The following is an 18,432-nucleotide window of genomic DNA, read 5'->3' as shown; positions in this document are numbered from 1 at the left end:
AGTGAAACTCATCAGCAACTTGACTTCAACAAGCATCCTTAACCCTAACCTTTAAAGAACAATCAGGTTTGAAAGACAATTTTTAAAAGAATGAGAGCTTTCTGTTGTTGCCTTATTTATTTTTTTTTAAATGAAGAGTGAAACACAAGACCAAGCTATTCATCTTCATACGTCATAACCTGCTCGCTTGGGACTCCCCCCAGCATCACAAGTTACCCCAGGCTCTCCGGTTTTCCTGGGGAAGGTACCTCCTGCATCTTCATCTTCCAGACAACTACTGCTAAAGGGATTCCCTGATTTTATCACCTAACCTGTTCACATTCCTCCTTGGAAATCTCCCTTATCGCCTTTATCCTGTATCACTTAGATCCCAGACACAGTTATCAACTGGGAAGAGGTTTCAGCTTCAATCACCTAAAATGCAGCAATGGGTTTGATGGAATAAAGTCACTCCCAGTGATTATATACCAATCTCTTTTTAATTGCTCTATTTATTTTCTGACACCAATTATTAGCAGCCGCATTTTCATAACACTTCAAGATTTCTTCTCTACTAAGACCATAAGTTTAATATTTATATTAAAGGACATTAATTTCTACAAAAGTAGTAAAAATAAGTCTGCTGTGGGAAAATAAGCATTCTCTCTGCACTATTTTGTCAAGTTAAAAGCTTAACTGACAAATACCAACTTCTCTAAAAAGTCATACTGGCATTCTGGTTTGAAGTCTAATCAGGCTCCATTCATCATAGAAAAATCAAATTTTAATTAGAAAATCCCAAACCCTAAGGAAGCGTGCTCAAGGAAGAGAGAATTTCCTAGCCTAAATTACCAAATAATCCAACTGAATATTTTTTCCTCCAAACTTCAGTCATATCTTTAGTCTAAGGACAACCTGTTCACCTCTAAAACAATTTAAACACTTTAAACAATCTACTATATTTGTTTAAAGAAAGTTTTAACATACTTAGTGCCATCCAGATGCTGTTTAATTTGTTAACTTCAACACATTGCTCCAGTGATTTAGGTAAATTAGTAAAGCCTCAGCAGCAGCTTGTAATTGCAGCAGAGTTTATTCTTCAGGTACCCATCATGAATTGCTAGATGGGAAAAAAAAATCATATCCTTCCTAGAAGAGGATGGGCTTTCTCTGAGTACATAATTCAGTTTTATAGCTTAGATTTAGAGTAAGTGATGGAGATTTAAGCAGGAAAGATCCTGCTTTGCCTTGATCCTTTAACTTCACTGCAATACTTACAGCTACAGCATGAACTCCTACCTTCCCCAATAATTTATGTTACAGAAATAATGGTTTAGAAGTTGCTTTTCAAGGAAACATCCCACTAGTGGGCTGGGGGGTTAAATAAGTCTAATAAACACTTCCAGAGTGACTGCACAATCTCCTTGTCCTCATGTCCAAAATGTCATCCTTCCTGGCTCCTCTAGAAGACAACAGGAGATGGTACCTTCAGAAAACACAAGTCACCTCAGAGCTTCTCTGAGAAGATGTATGCCCACCTCTTACCTGAAAAACAGACTGGCCTCATATGGTAAAGTAAAATACATAAGCATAATTATCCTTCCAAAATGCCTTAGAGAACATATGGTATGGAAATCAAAACTGCCTCAAATCTATTAACTTGGCTATGTGATGAGATCAACAGAAGGGAGTGTGAAAAAAATGTTTAAAAATATATTCAGTGTAGGATCGCACAACTAAAGCACATTCATCATCCGGACCATGTAATGACACCAGGAAATGAGCTAAGTAAACCCAAGATTGAAGTTTCATTTTCTGAAGTGCATCTGTTTGGCTCATATCATCCTGAACCTCATCATTTAACCATGCTGGTTTTCATCTCAGATGCAAAAGATGCATGAACATAAATCAAAAAGCCTTCTTCAACAAGCAGCCATGGAAAACACACTTATAATTTATTTTTTTTATAAACAAATAATCTGGATCCCAGCAGGCCCTTGCCACAGCCCTGCATGCAATGGATGACATCTCATTTCAGGCTGGCCCTTACTTAGTTTGACAGGTTTGGGGGTTGGGGTGAAAGAGTGTCCATCTACGCTAGGGAAAGTTAAACCAGCTGGTTTTTCACTGAAGCAGATGAGAAACACCGGCTCAAGCCAAGTAAATCAAGGAGAACAGCACGTTCCTGCAGAGGAGGTAACATCCTCTGCTACGCTCCTTCCCTGGGATCATCTGGCCATTGCTTCCTGTGAGTGGAAATGAGGAAAGCCATACTCGAGGTGGGCTTACCATTGAGGCAGCCAACTAGTCAACTGAGAACATTTCTATTGATGGCAAGTGGTTTTTTATATTTCATGTGCCAACAGTACAAGCAACTGCCCAAAACTCTGACTGAACACATCCACAGTGGGACTCTGGATCAGGTAGATAAAAATGCCAACAGTACAAGCAACTGCCCAAAACTCTTGCTGAACACATCCACAGTGGGAAGGTAGGTAGAAAAATGGGTTGACTCCCTCCAAATGAGTCAAGTGGAGGCCCATCACACCAACCATCAGAAATCCTCTTAGGCTGAGAGGCCTACAAAGCAACTGATATAGAGATTTGGGGAAATTTCCAAAGGAAAGAAAGCCTTAGCTTGTGTGTCTTCTCCACACCATGACTCTGGTCACCTGTTCAGTTTTAAGGTGTATGACACAGGCAGAAGATTACTAGACCAACAGCAACCAGAAGATTTAGGAAGAATTGGGTTGACTCCCTCCAAATGAGTCAAGTGGAGGCCCATCACACCAACCATCAGAAATCCTCTTAGGCTGAGAGGCCTACAAAGCAACTGATATAGAGATTTGGGGAAATTTCCAAAGGAAAGAAAGCCTTAGCTTGTGTGTCTTCTCCACACCATGACTCTGGTCACCTGTTCAGTTTTAAGGTGTATGACACAGGCAGAATTTTATTAGACCAACAGCAACCAGAAGATTTAGGAAGATTAGGAAGTTTTAGCCCCATGAGTTCTGCCAGCCAACGTCCCCAGGAGCACAAATGAGAGGAAAACCAAGCAAGACCTAGACACGCAGAAGTTTTCAAAATTAATATATGGGTATTTTATGATCCATTCAAATTGAATTTTTAATTACCCCACTGAAGTTACCTAAATTGATGCCTACTTTGTATATATGATCCATTCAAATTGAATTTTTAATTACCTCCACTGAAGTTACCTAAATCGATGCCTACTTTGTATATCACATGCAACTTGATTCCAACACGCTGATCTGGTTACTGATTTTGTCGAACTGCAAAGTCTGCTACATTACACTCCCATCTCTCTTGGTACCCTCTTATCTCCCCAAGATTTTGCAGGTCCCTTCACTCTGCACCACCACCAGAACAAACCGAAGCACCGTTACATGCCAATGCAAAAATGATGAAATCAGATGAATATCGAAGCCAGCAAATGGTGGCATTAGGGCATTTAAAATAGGAATCAGGAGAAATATAAAGTGGAGAAGTTTAGCTCATGAGTTTACATAGAAATGTTACGAAGTGAGAATAGTTTAACTTTATCTCCCATAACATTATTAATAACTTCAAAGGTTTTTGAGATTCATGGGCTGGCTGGCTCTGCTTTACAAGAGTTAACAAGGAGGTGCTCTCCGAGAGGTGTCCTGGTGTTGTTTTGCAAAGGATTCCCCTGCAACATAAAGCTGTGACAAGAATTCCACGTAAGGACAGGAAAAAAACCTCCTCTGTCTGCAACGCCTGCCGTCTCTACCCTAGTGCTACCTTTCTCATCGGCTGCAGGGTCACCTCTGCAGGCAATTTTCTCTCCCTCCCTTTCCCCCCAAAAAAGCCAAAATATCCATGTCACAACCAGCAGTGTCCTGGAAAGTCATAAATACTCTTTTAACACGAAGTTAATACCTCAATTAGCATTATTTTTATCTTCCCTTGTGCCTACGCTTGCCATGCCTGAACAGAAGTAAATAAATAACAGCCACCATTTATTTTTATCTTCCCTTGTGCCTACGCTTGTCATGCCTGAACAGAAGTAAATAAATACCAGCCACCAGCCCCACACCACAAGCCACCTTCCAGTACCGTGTCTTGCTCAAGCTTTGAACCTCAGTGCAGCTCAACTCCCTCGGTACCTTCTACGGCAGAAGATGCTCGACCTCCGGGATCTCTCCACTTCGGAGAGGGATGCATGAGTGGTTTTATTTGCAACGGCAACAATCTGCTTCTGGCCCCCGTCGACATCGTCATCATCCTCCTCCTCGCCAGGTCGCCGGACCGTGTAGGCGCCGAGGGAACAGGCTGCACATATTTCAGCCGCGGCGCTGGAAGCCCTGGGCTGACGCGGGAGCTGCCCACAGACACCAGATTCTTTAAGCATTTTCTGCGTGCACGCCGTAGGCAGCACCAGAAATACCATCCACGTGGAAAAAATGGGAGAATATTTTATTTCTGTTATAGGGAAGAAACCATCTATCTAAATGCTGCTTTGTTCGGGGCAGGAGTGGCCTCTCTGTGCAATAGGGGTAATTCAGGAACACTGATAAGTTTGTTTTCTGTGCATAAATAACCTACGTTCAAGCTCAGCCGCTTTATCTCGGTGAAGGATAAAGCCCTTGGTGGCAACGTCCTAATATTTGTCTACTCACTTATCAAGCGGTAGCCTTATTACAAAGGCTAATTCAAACAGAGATTAGATTTCACGTATGAAGGAACAGACAATAGCATCACATATTCTTCAAACACCAGTAAATAAGATTAATTGAAGTGCCGCGGCTGCAGGTTTTCACCTCGACAATGCCTTCAGCAAACAAAAAAAAAATACCCCGAACACCCCAGTACCTCCAAACTCATCTTCCCAAAAGCTTTCATTGCATAGACATCACCTTGCTTCTCTCGGCCAACAGCAACTACAAATAGTCTGCAGGAAGCCACAAATTTCCTGAAAAGAGGGTTAACTGAGAATCATAGGAAACGGAGAAAATTAAAGCTGGGTCTAACATCTTGACTAGGTTTCTGAGCGTAGTGTAGGCGGGGGGTGGGGGTGATTGATTGTAGTGCTGAGCACAATCAGAAATCTAAACCTGTGCAAAACTAAATAAAAATGTTCAAATCATTAAGATGGATCTAGTGAAGAATTACCTTCCTCAGCACAGAAAGTCACTTTCCACGCTCGGGTACAGGTTTCACATGTAACTACCTAAAAGCGACTATCTGAAAAATCTTAACTTGAAATAGAGCCAACTTAGTTGTAAGCCATCCCGAGCACCTGGCAAACCGCAATACCTTGCAACCAAGTGCTGTCACCGAAAGGGCTAATCCAAAAAATGAACAGCAAAAAAAAGAACTCAGCAATGCAGTGAAATTTCACTCGCTCAACAGTTGTGCTGACAGACCAGAGACACGTGAAAAATCCACTCGGCACTCTGCGCGAAACTATCCGAAACAGAAATGTGAAGCTTTGATGACTTGGCCAAAAAAAAAAAAAGTAGGAACTTTGCTTTTAAAATGTCCTAGATTGACACAAAATGTTGTGCTACAAAAAGAGAGGAGGGAATGCACAGACCAGCACATCAACACCAGCTGAGAAAAGTAAGAAAAGTTGTTTAAATAATAAATAATAGCAGTCCTCCAAAACTCCAGGGATTGCACGGCAGAGATGCAGAACAGGGAGGTGATACAAAAACCGTAACAGCTCTGCGGCCTCTGTCACGCACATGGAATAACCAAGAAGTAGGCGAAGGAAAGAAACGTGTATGTGATGTGACAGCAACAGAGGAGTCAGAGCAATACGGTATTTAAAATGTCACTGGCTAAATAAAATGTGAGGGGGCTAAATCCAACAGAGACAGGGAAAAAAAGAAAAAAAAAGAAAGGTAAAACTCCCTTCTGGGGCAGTTCTCCCAGCTTCCCTCTGATCAGGGGAAAGGCAATCTTACCCTGCCCCAACCTGCCAGGATGTCACAGCAAAAATTATTATTTTTATACAACTGCCTTGCTCTTCTCTTGCATCCTAATACACCCTTACTGAATTCACTTTGCATTTTTTTTATCTGTACCTCTAAGGCTCTTCCTTGTGTATAACTTAAGATCGCTATCAAGAGGTTGACTCCTCTGCCAGCTCAGGATGCCAATCTCCATTACCAACCCATTAAGGAAAAAAAAACAAAACAAAACAAAAAAACCCACCAAAACACCACTTTCATGATTTTCCAAGACTCTCCCATCACACATCTGAAAGAAGCAGACTCTAAATATTTATAGATCATTTTCATATTCTCTCAAGCTTTTCTCTCCCTTACATGACACCTACAGAACAGAAATATCCCACAGCCAAGGCTGGAGGTGTGCCAAGACCCTGCAATGACCATTATTTTCTTGTCACCCTCCTTGGTAGACCCTATAGATCATAGAATGGATCCATCTCAAACGATGCAGTTTGAGTTTTAAGTTCTTGCAACTTCTGCAAGAAACCTGGGGCTGTAACTAGGGCACACAAGTAATACAACAAACAAGTAGAATAAGCCTAAAAATACTACATAATACTTAAATCATTTATAAAACAACGTTAGAAACCTACAAACATTGACAGTGTGTTTCAGTTGAAAAAAAAAAAAAAAAAAAAAAAAAAAAAAAAATCCCTAAAAAAAAAAAATGAGTAGAGCTCACAACGAGGAAATTCTTGCATCAAGTCACCGGTGACACATCCTGCAGATCAACATCCTAAACCCAGCTGTGTCTTTCCCTGCTGGCAGCACCACCCCAAACTTCTCCTGGTGGGATTGCTCACACTCCTTGCTCCGAATAAATAAGCTTATGAAAAAAAATTACCCTTTCAAAGGTTTAAAGCTAACTTGATTTAATCAAAAATGAGGGGAAAGCAATTATATCATTAGATTTACCAGGAGAACGACGGAGCGGAGAGCAAGAGTCTCTGCTGGCATCACAGCCCTGAGTGAAGCACACTTCTACCTATACCCTCAGGAAAAATAAAATCAAAAATTCCCTTCCTAGCCTAAGAATTTCCTAACTGACACACTAAAACACTATGTATCGGCTCAACAAAAGAAACTAAAGAGTGAAAAAACTGTCCTGCTGATTGTATCACTGATCCCCAGTTGGGCAAGACCCTCTGGACAAGCACGTGTCTTGCTCAAAGCAGCAAGAAGAAACCTTTTCTCACCCTCGGGATGAATTAAGCGGGTTTATCACAAATTCCCTTGAGATGTGGGCGCATCTCACCATCTTCTGCACAATGACAGATCCCAAGACCAGAAAAATGGCCTTTCCTCAAGGAAGGTCCTGGTTCAGCTCTGGTTTGAAAGCACGGGCTGCTCCTCTCTGATGCCCTGCCAGAAGTGGCCTCCAGCGAGGAAGCCCGGGATGAGTCACGCCACCGGCAGAAGGAACTTGCCGATCTGGCTTGAAAAGCACAGAAGAAACTTGGGATTTTTCTCCCCGCTCTGCCATCTCCATTTCTGCACAGCAGGTCTCGGTAATTGCATGCTGCTGGGCTGGAGGGCAAAGGAGAAGCAAAAATACACAGCAGAAACAGGGAGGGTCTGCCAACCGAGGCTTTTTTCCTAAAAGGAGCAAAACTGAGACAAGGGGGTGTTAAGGGACTGAAAGGATCATCTGGTAAGAGCACCGTAAAAGTTTTGGGTTTTTTTTTTTTAACTGACTTGCATGAATTCCAGTTGGCATAGGGATTTATTGCTTTCCACACCTGCAGAGCTATGAGCCAAGAGCTTGTACCGCTTCTGCATCACCTCTTTAAATATTGTGTCCTCTAATCTGAGTTAGTTCATACATAAATCCAGGAAAAAACCCTAACTTTTAAGCCCATATGATAGCCTCAAAAAAAAAAAAATTATGTCCTAGTTTGCTCTCCAACTAGGGATAAAACATAACCAAAATTGACCCATTTTGTATTTACATAAGACGTAGGGGTCAAAGTAGTCTTTCTATTAAAATATAACGTCTTGAGTGCAAAAGACTTATAATTATGACACAATTCCTTTTTCACAGAAAATCCATTTTATTCAATGGCTGGTGGGGCGCGGGGGGGCAAGGCATTTCTTTGCTTCATTCACTATCGCAACCTTTTACTATTCAAAAAACATATTGAAGAGGAAACCCAAGAGTAATCTCTCCTCCGTCTTTTCAGTTCAATTTGGCAATTCTGTCAATAAAACCACTAATTCAACACATTCTTTACCTAAATCAAAGTGAAACTGCAAAACATCTGCTGTAGCTGCCGACCTTGCTCCGCACCAGAGCATTTGAAATCTCACTCCATGCCACTTTATTGTTTTGGGGTTTGGTTTTTGTTTTTTTTTTTTAATCTATCCAGCCCAACCACTAATTTAAAGGAAACTGTGCTGGATGCTCGAATTGACCCCGTTCTCTTCCTTCCCCAGTTTGTCTCTATAATTAGCCCTTCCCAGCTCAGCCTTAGCAAAGGGAATCAGAAACAAGACCTTTCTGAGCCACACCCTGCAGACCACAGCGACTGCCTCCGTATTGTTTTTGCCCAAAAATCAACATATGCTGCAACATTAACTGCTTCAGGACAAAAGTTAAAAAAAAAAAAAAGGAAAGAAAGAACAAGTGCATCTTTACCATTTTCAGGCACGTTACAGTGAACGATGCAGCTAACCCAAAGGGAAATTTCACCTGCAACACTAATCCCTTGGGCATACTTTGTAACGCGAGCAAAAAATACTTGTTTTCCTCAAAATAATACACAGTTACACAGCTGTCCATACTAAATTCACCCTTGCACTGCTGCCTACCTACATGAAATGCAGAGAATAACCCAGTCCTGCACTAAGGCACCAGAAGAACCCACACCTTGTTTCTTGAGAAATTAGAAGGCATGTGGAGAACGAGGAAAGGAAACATATAAAAAAAATACTCTTATCAGCAAGCAAATGCCATCAAAGAAAGTTTACTTCCCTACTTGCCTCTACAATAGGCCACGATTCCTACCAGGTGACCAGAGCTGCGGTTATTTTTAGCTACTCAGGGAAAGAATGAAAGAAAACAAAACAAATAATAATAATAATTAAAAAACCTCAACACCCCAAACCCAGTTTAGGCCTGGCTTTGCAGAGTTGCTGAGCACTGGAAAGTACAGAATGAAGTAACAAGTCCTCAGCGACACCAGCAAAAACACAGTGATGTCAAAGCTTGCGGATCTAACCTGGCCTCACTCATGCCCGCTGTGCCACCACAGCATCTTGTGTCTTGCTCTTCAGGTAAGGAGGACAATACAGCCTAATGCAACGATCCAAAACTAAACTACGGGAGCTGTTTTGGTTAGTTTTGAGCTTTGTTTCCTTCTGTCTCACTTCTCCCATCTCTACAGTCCCAGAGCGTTGATCTCAAGAGGTTGTTCCAGAAGGTACCCACCAGAAGCAGCACCCCAAGGGCTATGAAGCATGATACTGGTGTGCACCAAGTCCCTAACTCACTATTTTCTGCTCAACTTTCACACTTGAATTTTCAGCTTTACAACTATTTTTTCACTCCACAAAGCTTTTCTTTTTTTTTTTTTTTGTGGTTGCATGGAGCTCAGAAACCAAAATGGTTGCATTTTTTGATGCTTAATTAGCTAAGACTGAAGTTCTCCTCTTCAAATCCATCAGCATTCATTCACTAAAAATTATCCTGGCATTTCAGAGCTGCAGCTCCCTGAAGCACACAAATACGCATACTTCCCTAATTATCAGGAATTTTGACATTTATACATTTAGAAAATTAAATGGCAGCTGGTGGGAGTCTCGCTAATACCGGCAGCATCTGAACCTGTAATGATCCTTCACCTAAGGAAAATTGTTCAAGTTTTTTGAATACTTGTCCCCTCCACCCCCTGAAGAACATACCTGAAAGAAAAGTATGTAGATTAATGCTCCCTGAAAACCTAAACAGCAGAAAAGAAAGTTGATCCAGTCCTAAAAAAAAAAAAACCAAACCACAACACCAAAACTGTTCTCAGTGCATAGTCCATGCTCAAGTAAAAATAACTTATAAATAACATGGAAAAACTGCACCTGAAGATTTTAAATCCACGTCTGCAGGTTTTAATTTCTTTTTTTTTTTCTTGAAAGAAGATATATTCTCTCAGGATTTCATTTTTACTAAAAGTAAACACAACACAAGAGAGAAGATTGCAATCTCCCCACCACAGAGCCCGAATCACAAAAATCAACACTGAGCTGCTTTTAAACCCAAGGCTTTAAATGAATTTTGTATGCAATTGAAAATGGGTCACATTTAGCACTGGAGACCTCGCAGCGGGGCCATTCGCTAGACTACAGCGTCTGCATAAAACTTCTCTCATTCAGCTTTTTTACTCCTCAAGTCTCACATCTTCTCGGAGCAAAGCAAAAATGAAAGCAGCGTTGGAGCAGGACAGCTGCACTGTGGAGAAGCAAACCAGAGGAGGAAACCCCTAATGTTGCTGAAAACCCAGCCAGCAAACGCTGCGGGCGAGATTCACACCTTCCTTCAACAAGAACAAAATACAGGAAAATATTCAGGCAGGGGTTTTTTTTTTTCTTTTTTTTCTTTTTTTTTTCCAGTCTCCAGATCTTATTTCTTTCCAGCAAAGACTTTTAGGTGGGAGGATGAACTCCCAATAGCACAGACACCCAGGAAAATATTCAGGCAGGGGTTTTTTTTTTTCTTGTTTTTTTTTTTCAGTCTCCAGATCTTACTTCTTTCCAGCAAAGACTTTTAGGTGGGAGGATGAACTCCCAATACCACAGACACAGATTTTGGTGTTCATTTTTTTCACTTTTTCATTATCCTTACCCTATTTGCTGGAGGTCCTTTATTTATTTTATATATATATATGTATTTTTAATTCGCTGCGGGCGAGATTCACACCTTCCTTCAACAAGAACAAAATACAGGAAAATATTCAGGCAGGGGTTTTTTTTTTTCTTTTTTTTCTTTTTTTTTTCCAGTCTCCAGATCTTACTTCTTTCCAGCAAAGACTTTTAGGTGGGAGGATGAACTCCCAATAGCACAGACACAGATTTTGGTGTTCATTTTTTTCACTTTTTCATTATCCTTACCCTATTTGCTGGAGGTCCTTTATTTATTTTATATATATATATGTATTTTTAATTTTGCCCCTCCTTGTATTTATTGCATTGCTCACCACAGCCAAATAGCAATGCCTATGTAGCATTTAAATCACAAGAATGGGGAAAAAGGAATAAAACCAGAACATGTAGTAGGAACTGAACTCTGAAACTATTTGTTCGAAGGTAGATCTGCAGCTCCCCTTCTGTAATTAAAAAGGATCTGAGTCCAAAACAATGCACGAGTCCATGGCTCTTCTGAAGAGTGGTAGTAAATGTGGTGGAGCAAGCGATGGGCAACTGCTGCTCAGTCACCTTCCTTGGCAATGTATTTCTTAGATGTACCATTTCAGCCTTCCAAGAAGAAATACAACCGTTGTCATTTATTAATACTAATAAATTCCTTAATCAAATCCCTGCAGATCACAGTGAAATGGGAGATGTGCTTGAAGAAGCATAATTACACTTTGAAATAGGCCGTGTGCTTGGACAAGTCAAGATGCGCTTGGCAATCACTGGAGTTGAACAAGGTTACACAGCAAGCAGAAAAAAAGGGGGGGGGGTTGTTTATAAAATCATACCTGCTTCAGGTTAGCTCATTCTGTTCATAGTTTAGAGATACTCTTAAGATTCCTCGTTATCTGCTGCAGGCACCTCAAACCTGACCTCTGCTCTGCATTGTCCTCCTATCTCCTCGCTTACCTTCCAGGCACGGTGAAGCGCCTCCGGATAAGATAAGGCGAGGCGATGGCTGCAGCCAAGGAGCCTGCTCCTCTGACACGAGACACAAGCACCTGCCTGTACACATTATTCATGCAACGGTCTTCCCGGGAAGGAGAAAAATGTATAGTGTGTGCCCTTGTTGCTCATCGAGAGGTTTGCAAATGAGGTGGCCCAAACCCAGACCGAGTTGCCCGACCACTGCATCTCTCTCCATCGAGCCCTTCCCGCCGCGGGGCTGCACCTGTATTTTCTGAGGAAAAGAGGCAGAAGAAACAGTGGCTCTGCTTTTAAACAAGATCTGCCCAAGTCCCTTCTTCGAGCAGGAGCTGTTCAGCCATCCTTACCACCAGCAGCAGCAAGAAAACCCACATAATTATCCCAATTTACTGAGCAACCAGTGAATTAACGAGCAGTGGCCAGGTCTCCTGCCCTTACATTTCTCAAAGAAACCCCCAGAAGAGTTGTTTGCCAACATCACCCCCTCTTCAAAAAAAATACACTTATTCTGAAATCTTAAAAAGCTGGTTGACATCATTTTAATCAAGTGCTACGTTTCTAATGACCTGCTGCATTCAATTATTTATTTTTTTTTGCCTAATGGGACCACATTCCTTAACAATTAAATCATTTACTAATTCCTCCCAAGGGAGGTTGTCCTATGCACCCAACAAGCATAAACCAACCTAACAGTTCTTAGACAAGTACTGCAAAAGTAAAAATGTCAATGTTCTTGAGAATTTTATTTCGGTCTGCGTATTTATGTAAAGTATGAAAAGACAGTAGAGTTACGGAAGTCTTCTCAAGTAAATATTTTCAGTTAACATGTTTTAAGTTCATCCCTCAAACCCAACCGTGTAGATGCTGAATACAATAAAAGAATTCTTGGCAGTCTATCAAAAACATTCATAGTCCGGGTTGGTTTTAAAGCTCAGGTTTTTCAAAGATACATCTATATGGACTAGACACTCCACTTCCATTAATGCTCAACCATGATATACCCTATCTAGGATCATATACCTTTTTAAAGGTTACGTTTTTCAAGTAATAGAAGATATCTGCAAAAATTTGGATTCTGGGATACCAGAAGTGATTCAAGGTGGAGAAATCAACAAGTAATATTCAAATCTGATATAGAAACCCACACATTTTTGCTATTTTTACATTAGTAAATGTGGTAACCAAAACAAGAGCAGGAGAAAAATCAGTATTGACATACTCACTATCCTTAGTTGGTTCCTAAATAGATAGTTAACTACCAAGAAGTAAGAAAAGAGCAGCCCATTACACACTGACCGCAGTATTTCTGTGCATTACTACTTGTTTATTTTAAAACACATTTTTCCTCTGCTACTGCACGCAATATCCAAGCGGGGCAGACTGCTGCTCCACCCCCCACTGGTCCTCAGAGACATCTGCAGGAACTACTGCAAGATGTAGGATGGAAACCATGACTCTTCGAGAATCTCTACAAGGTCTTCGAATCACTCTACGAGAAGCTGAGTGCCCAGTTTGAACCATTGCAGATGCAAACATTGAAAGGGCGTGCTCCACTCCTCCCCTCATCGCAGGCAACTCTACAGCCAGCCTTCTCTTAGGGACCTTCAACATCCACAGGGATTTCAGAAAACTTCGCTGGTACCTGAAGGAGACACTTTAAAGCCACACCAGAACCCAACAGAGGGATGAAGGAGGACCATGGCAGAGCTACACCTCACCACTTAAGTCGGACGTGTAGCTGTAAAAACCTTTCTGCTCTTAAGACTCATCCCCCTTGATGGACCATGGGATTTGCAGGACACCTAGCTCCATCTCTTCATGATGCTCTTAGCAAAACCCTAAAAAAAGCTGACAAGAAACACCAACAGAGGCCAGAACAGCAACCCACAGCTTCGTTTCACAGAGCTGGTGCCAGGCCATGCCTTGGCACAGTGTGGACAGCCAAAGATGTACGAGAACTCTACAAAAGAGAAGCCTCATCCCCCTCCAAAGGGATGCCCACCCGTGCCCGAAGAGAAACCACAGTGCAAGATTTTAACAGCAGAAAGGAATTGAGAGAATAACAATAACCCTTAAATCTATGGGTATTTATTTGTTATTTCATTTTGCCTAGAAAAATGGCATGCAACCATTTCACCTCCAAGGAGTTTCCACCAAAACACTGCAGGGCCACCCACTAGCCAGCTGTGGGCTGATTATCAGCACACCAACACCAGTGAGGACTAGCCCCGCTCCCCTCCCAAGATTAACTTCAGCTAGGTCAGAGCCTCTTCCAACTGCTACTAGATCAGCTTAACGAAATCATGGAAACACAGAATAGAGCGGCAGGTTAATACACCTGCAAGTGGAAGTCTGTGCTCCACGAACAAGGGCTGCCACAAATCACGTATCACCTTGTTCTTCTTGGATGCTTTCCCCTCAGTGCAGCCCAAACCTCTCTCCTTCCCTTCTCTTCTTGCAACCACGACTGGAAGAAGACAGATGTGAGACATCTAAAGCTGCAAGGAATCTGATCTGACCTCGCAGACAAAGTGCTCGGAGCAGGACTTTGGACCGAGTGACCTCCTGAAGTCCCTTCTGACCTAAGAGATTCTATGGTTCTCCATCGGAGGAAAGCAATGGAAAGAAAAAAAAATAACCTAGAAGCAGCAATACACAACTGGGTAGCATTAAAATCGTGGGTGGGCTGTTAAAATAAAAAGCATTCGTAGCAAAGACAAACAGCTCTCGCTTCACCTGTAAGGCTTTTCCATAGGTACCTGTTACAACTTTCCTTCCCAAAGAAAAAAAAAAAAAAAAACTCTACCATGATGACAAGCAGAGCCATAACTCTTGATAATATTTCAAAAACAGATAGATAAAGGAGTTCAATTCTAAAAAAAAATAAAAAAATAATCACTGTTCAATGTGCTTTCCTTCTGAATTTTGATATTTTCTGAGGGCATACAGTTTGTTGAATTTGCTTTTAAATGTCCAATCTGTAAGATACAAGAGTTAAGACATCAATGCAATCACAGGAGCGAGAGGTACATCACACTACAGCATTCCACCTACCAAGTACAGTAGCAACATTTAATATTAAAGAGTCACATAGAGAAAACAAAGACTATTCCATTTCCCTTTTTTCCTGTTGTTATCCATTATCTGGCAAGAGTTTCACGTGTTTGGTTTATATAGTCTCAATCCTGAACACCTGTGCCTCCACACATATACCCAAAGCCTATGGAAACATTTGGCCCATGTAAAAGAAAAAAGAAAAGGGCCACAAAAATAATCTCAATTCTCATGATCTACAAACATCCCACCAGCAGCATTTCATCCTTATAATTCCACAAGAAACCCATGCCTAAGCTTTCTGATAATCCCAGCCATCTAACCCAAAAACACAGCGTAATATTTCTGCAGCAGGAAGCCCAAACCATTAACAAGCTTCTTCCCAGGGAACAGACACAACCAAAAGCTCTGACGATACTGCTTTTGTCCAGAGAAATGCTAGAGAAAGTCTTGAATTTGCAAACTCAAGCCGCGATCCTTTAAATATTTATGCTTATGTTTACTTTTTAGAGAAGGGAGAAATCCCATTCACTCAAGAGGAAGTGAAGCAAATGTAGGCACGCAGGACCCAAGCCTGAGAAAATAAGATGTTCTTTCTAAGCTCAATACAAAAAAAAAAAACCAAAAACCAAACCCACCCCATCTTCTAAAGTCCATCCTAGCAAGCCAGGCTCCACGACCAGGCTGGGAGCTTCATAAAGCAGACAACAAACACACCTTCAATCTCAAGGTGACACAACAGGCAAAACAATCCCTCCAAAAATGATGGGGCTCCTTCCCCACAGACGGCAGCTCTTCCCAGGCCCGTCTCCAGCCTCCTCCAGTATTCCGCGTGCAAGTGGGACCGCAACCCCATCTTATTTATAAACCAAGGGAACGCAGGAATTTCTGAAATCGAGTGTGACCAGCTAAGATGCTGCAAGAGGCTCAACGACCTTGTTTCCTCCCTCATGCATTTTTAAAGGAATTGCAACCAAAAGCTCCATGGTTTGGAGCCAGAACTAGAATTTGCCAGAAAACGACCCGTCAAAACCAACCACCCCAAGTGGCTTCAGAAACTCTCTGATCACATTCGCTCACAATTTGGCTAGACTCGAGGTATTTAAGGCTTCAGGGCTACGTGGCACGCTCAGTCCCAAGGCTGTAACGGTGAACCCAGGTCTCCTTCACCAACTACCTGGTGGTGCCCAGCTGCAGAACCAGTGGAGGGACCAGCACCATCCCTGTGCTCCCAGTACTCCCCCTGTTGACTTGCGGGCGATAAGGAGGAGTGGTCCCTTCTTCCATCTGGAGCTGGACACCATCCTTCCAGAAATGAAGCGGTGCACATGGGTGATCAGGATTTCTAGTACAGCCCTGCCTCAAAACGAGCTAAATTAAGGTTGCACAGGTAACCTCAGGGTTTCACATTTCCCGCCTGACCTCACATGCTTCACATTCTCAGAGGTTTTCTTGCAAACGTGACCAACGCTCGCTAAAATCACCACGAACGTCCCAGATAAAAGTAATTTAGGCATAAAACATTTAGAGGGTTAGATTTCCCTAGCAAAAAGTCCCAAAGGTTTGCCAGGGTGAGTTTTAGGTGGCGCAGATAAGCACCAGCGTTTGTTAAAAGATATGGCAACAGCAGATGTCACATCAGCCATTTGAGACCTTTCAAACTTAAAATGCAGCTTCCCCACCCAAAACCAAAAAAAGATAAAAATGTGAACTCTATAAATCGTAACTGGGGCTGCAGATGCACAGAAGAAACAATTGTGAGGCACGCACTTTGCAAAGCTGAGCCTACAGCCTAATACTTTTTACGAAAAAAATAAAGAGAATTGGGGTATTCAAACAATCCTCTTTTCAGATGTCTCAGAGGCACCACTGATGGACCAGAGGCCTTTCAATAAAGAGGAAACCTCTCTAAAAGCATCCTGATTTATCTATTGATTGCAATAAAATAAATAAATATTAAAAGCTGCATCATCATTGATAGCCCAGGAAACAAAAGCTTATTACTCGTGTGCCACAGCTGCTGAATTACCTTCCCTACCGTCAGCAGCCGGACCGGCGGCTTCCAAAATGGTCATGGGGATGAAAAAAATCACAGCCGTGAGCGAGCGTGAAGGCTGAGAAAGCCTTCATAAAGGAAAAATGCAAAGAAAAGCCACTTTTTTTTTTAATTAAAAGAAGTTCAAAAAACAAGAAAAGCCACTGCAATGGGTAAGTTCACTCCAAGGCATAAGGGAAAGCGTAATTATCGCGTGACTGCAGGACGACGGGCTGAAGAGAAGATGCTTGTGGGTGATAACGCAGCCTCTCCGAGCCCAGCCGGAGCTCGCTGGTGCCCGTGGCTAAACCCAGCTCGAGAAGGTTGCCCTTAAGCATTCCCAGCCCATCACCACCGCATCCGGGCGCCTCTCCTCGGGAGAAGACAACCACCTTCCCCTGTCACTTCCTAGCGCTCCCCGGGGAAAAGAGCCGGGAAAAGGCTCGTGCTGGCCAGAAACCCATTTCCCCAACTCAGAACCTGTTTAGGAAGCGATGTCGGGGGTTTAGCGAAACGCCGCGCCGTTCTTCTCTCCCCACAGCAGCGCTCGCCTCCTTCCTTCGCCGCTACGTGATTCTTTTTTTTGATACGCCGATGGGCAGGGTAACGCGTGCTGCAGCGAGGGATGGGAAAGCCATGATTTCTGCTGAGCTCACGCGCCCGACTTTTATTAATCTCAGCTCGATTTCAGGATACGAAAACGTAAATGGAGGAGGAGGAGGAGGAAGAAGACGATCTAGAAGCAGAAGGGCGGCAAAACGCCCAGCTCTGAACTTACGGCAGGTCCTACCGCCAGTCACCTCGGAGAGGGTTGCTTTTTGGGGTTTTTTTTAAGGCGGATAAAGCCAAAGGCCGTTTTGGCCAGATTTAGGAAAATTCCAGAAAGAAATAGCGAGTGTTTTAACCTTTCGGAGGAGCAGCGCTGGCAGCAAGGTCCGGTGTGGCGGGGGCGCGAGCTGCCGCGGGTGGGAACGCTGCCTCCAAAACCAGAAATACCTCATTAGGACGGGGTGGGAAGGGCTAACGATGCGCCGGTAACGGGCTCCCGACGGCCACCCGCTCCCACCGCAATGCCCACGGTCACGGCGCAGGGGCCGTTTCCCCACCCGCCGTGGGGGGCTGCGGGGACGCCACCGACCCACCGGTGACACTGGAAAGGCGAAGGGGAGGTAAAAGCTGCCCCCCCCCGGGTTTGGGGTTTTTTTTTTTTTTGAGGTCTCGCCTGTCCGACCCACCCCCGAGAGGGGTGGAAGCGGCACCGGAGGACCGAGAACCGGCAACCCCGCCGGGCGCTCCCACGCGTGGGGCAGTCCCCGCCCGCCGCGGAGCCGCCCCGCACCTCGCAGCCGGTGGCGGGGGGGGGGGGGGGGGGGGGGGGGGGGGGCAGCCGTGAATGCTTTCGTCTCTTCCACCCTCAATTTTTTATGACTCCCCCCCGAAGTTTTGGGGCTCCCCACACGCCTCCCTCCCCTCTCCCCCTTGGAAAATCGCCTTCCCCACCTTAGGAACACAGAATCACAGAATCACACAGAATCACAG

General features: G+C 43.2%; 1 protein-coding gene across 5 annotated transcripts in view; it reads right to left on the bottom strand.

The window, feature by feature from the left end:
• The window catches only part of MYO9A (myosin IXA), a 211,353-nt gene extending 195,358 nt beyond the window's left edge, over positions 1-15,995 (bottom strand). For 4 of the 5 annotated variants that reach the window (XM_014959799.1, XM_014959798.1, XM_014959800.1 and 1 more), the window contains exon 1: positions 15,939-15,994. The gene's annotated coding sequence lies outside the window, so the exon portion shown is untranslated. Of the gene's footprint in view, positions 1-15,938 lie in introns of all 5 variants that reach the window. The other variant, XM_014959797.1, reaches the window with a different exon arrangement.
• Between the last annotated feature and the right edge of the window lie 2,437 nt (positions 15,996-18,432).

Source organism: Calidris pugnax, unplaced genomic scaffold, assembly GCF_001431845.1.
Source record: "Calidris pugnax isolate Ruff unplaced genomic scaffold, ASM143184v1 scaffold491, whole genome shotgun sequence".
In the NCBI taxonomy this organism is placed as follows: Eukaryota; Metazoa; Chordata; class Aves; order Charadriiformes; family Scolopacidae; genus Calidris; species Calidris pugnax.
Note: the sequence above shows the minus strand (reverse complement) of the source record. Positions and strands in the feature narration are given on the sequence as shown.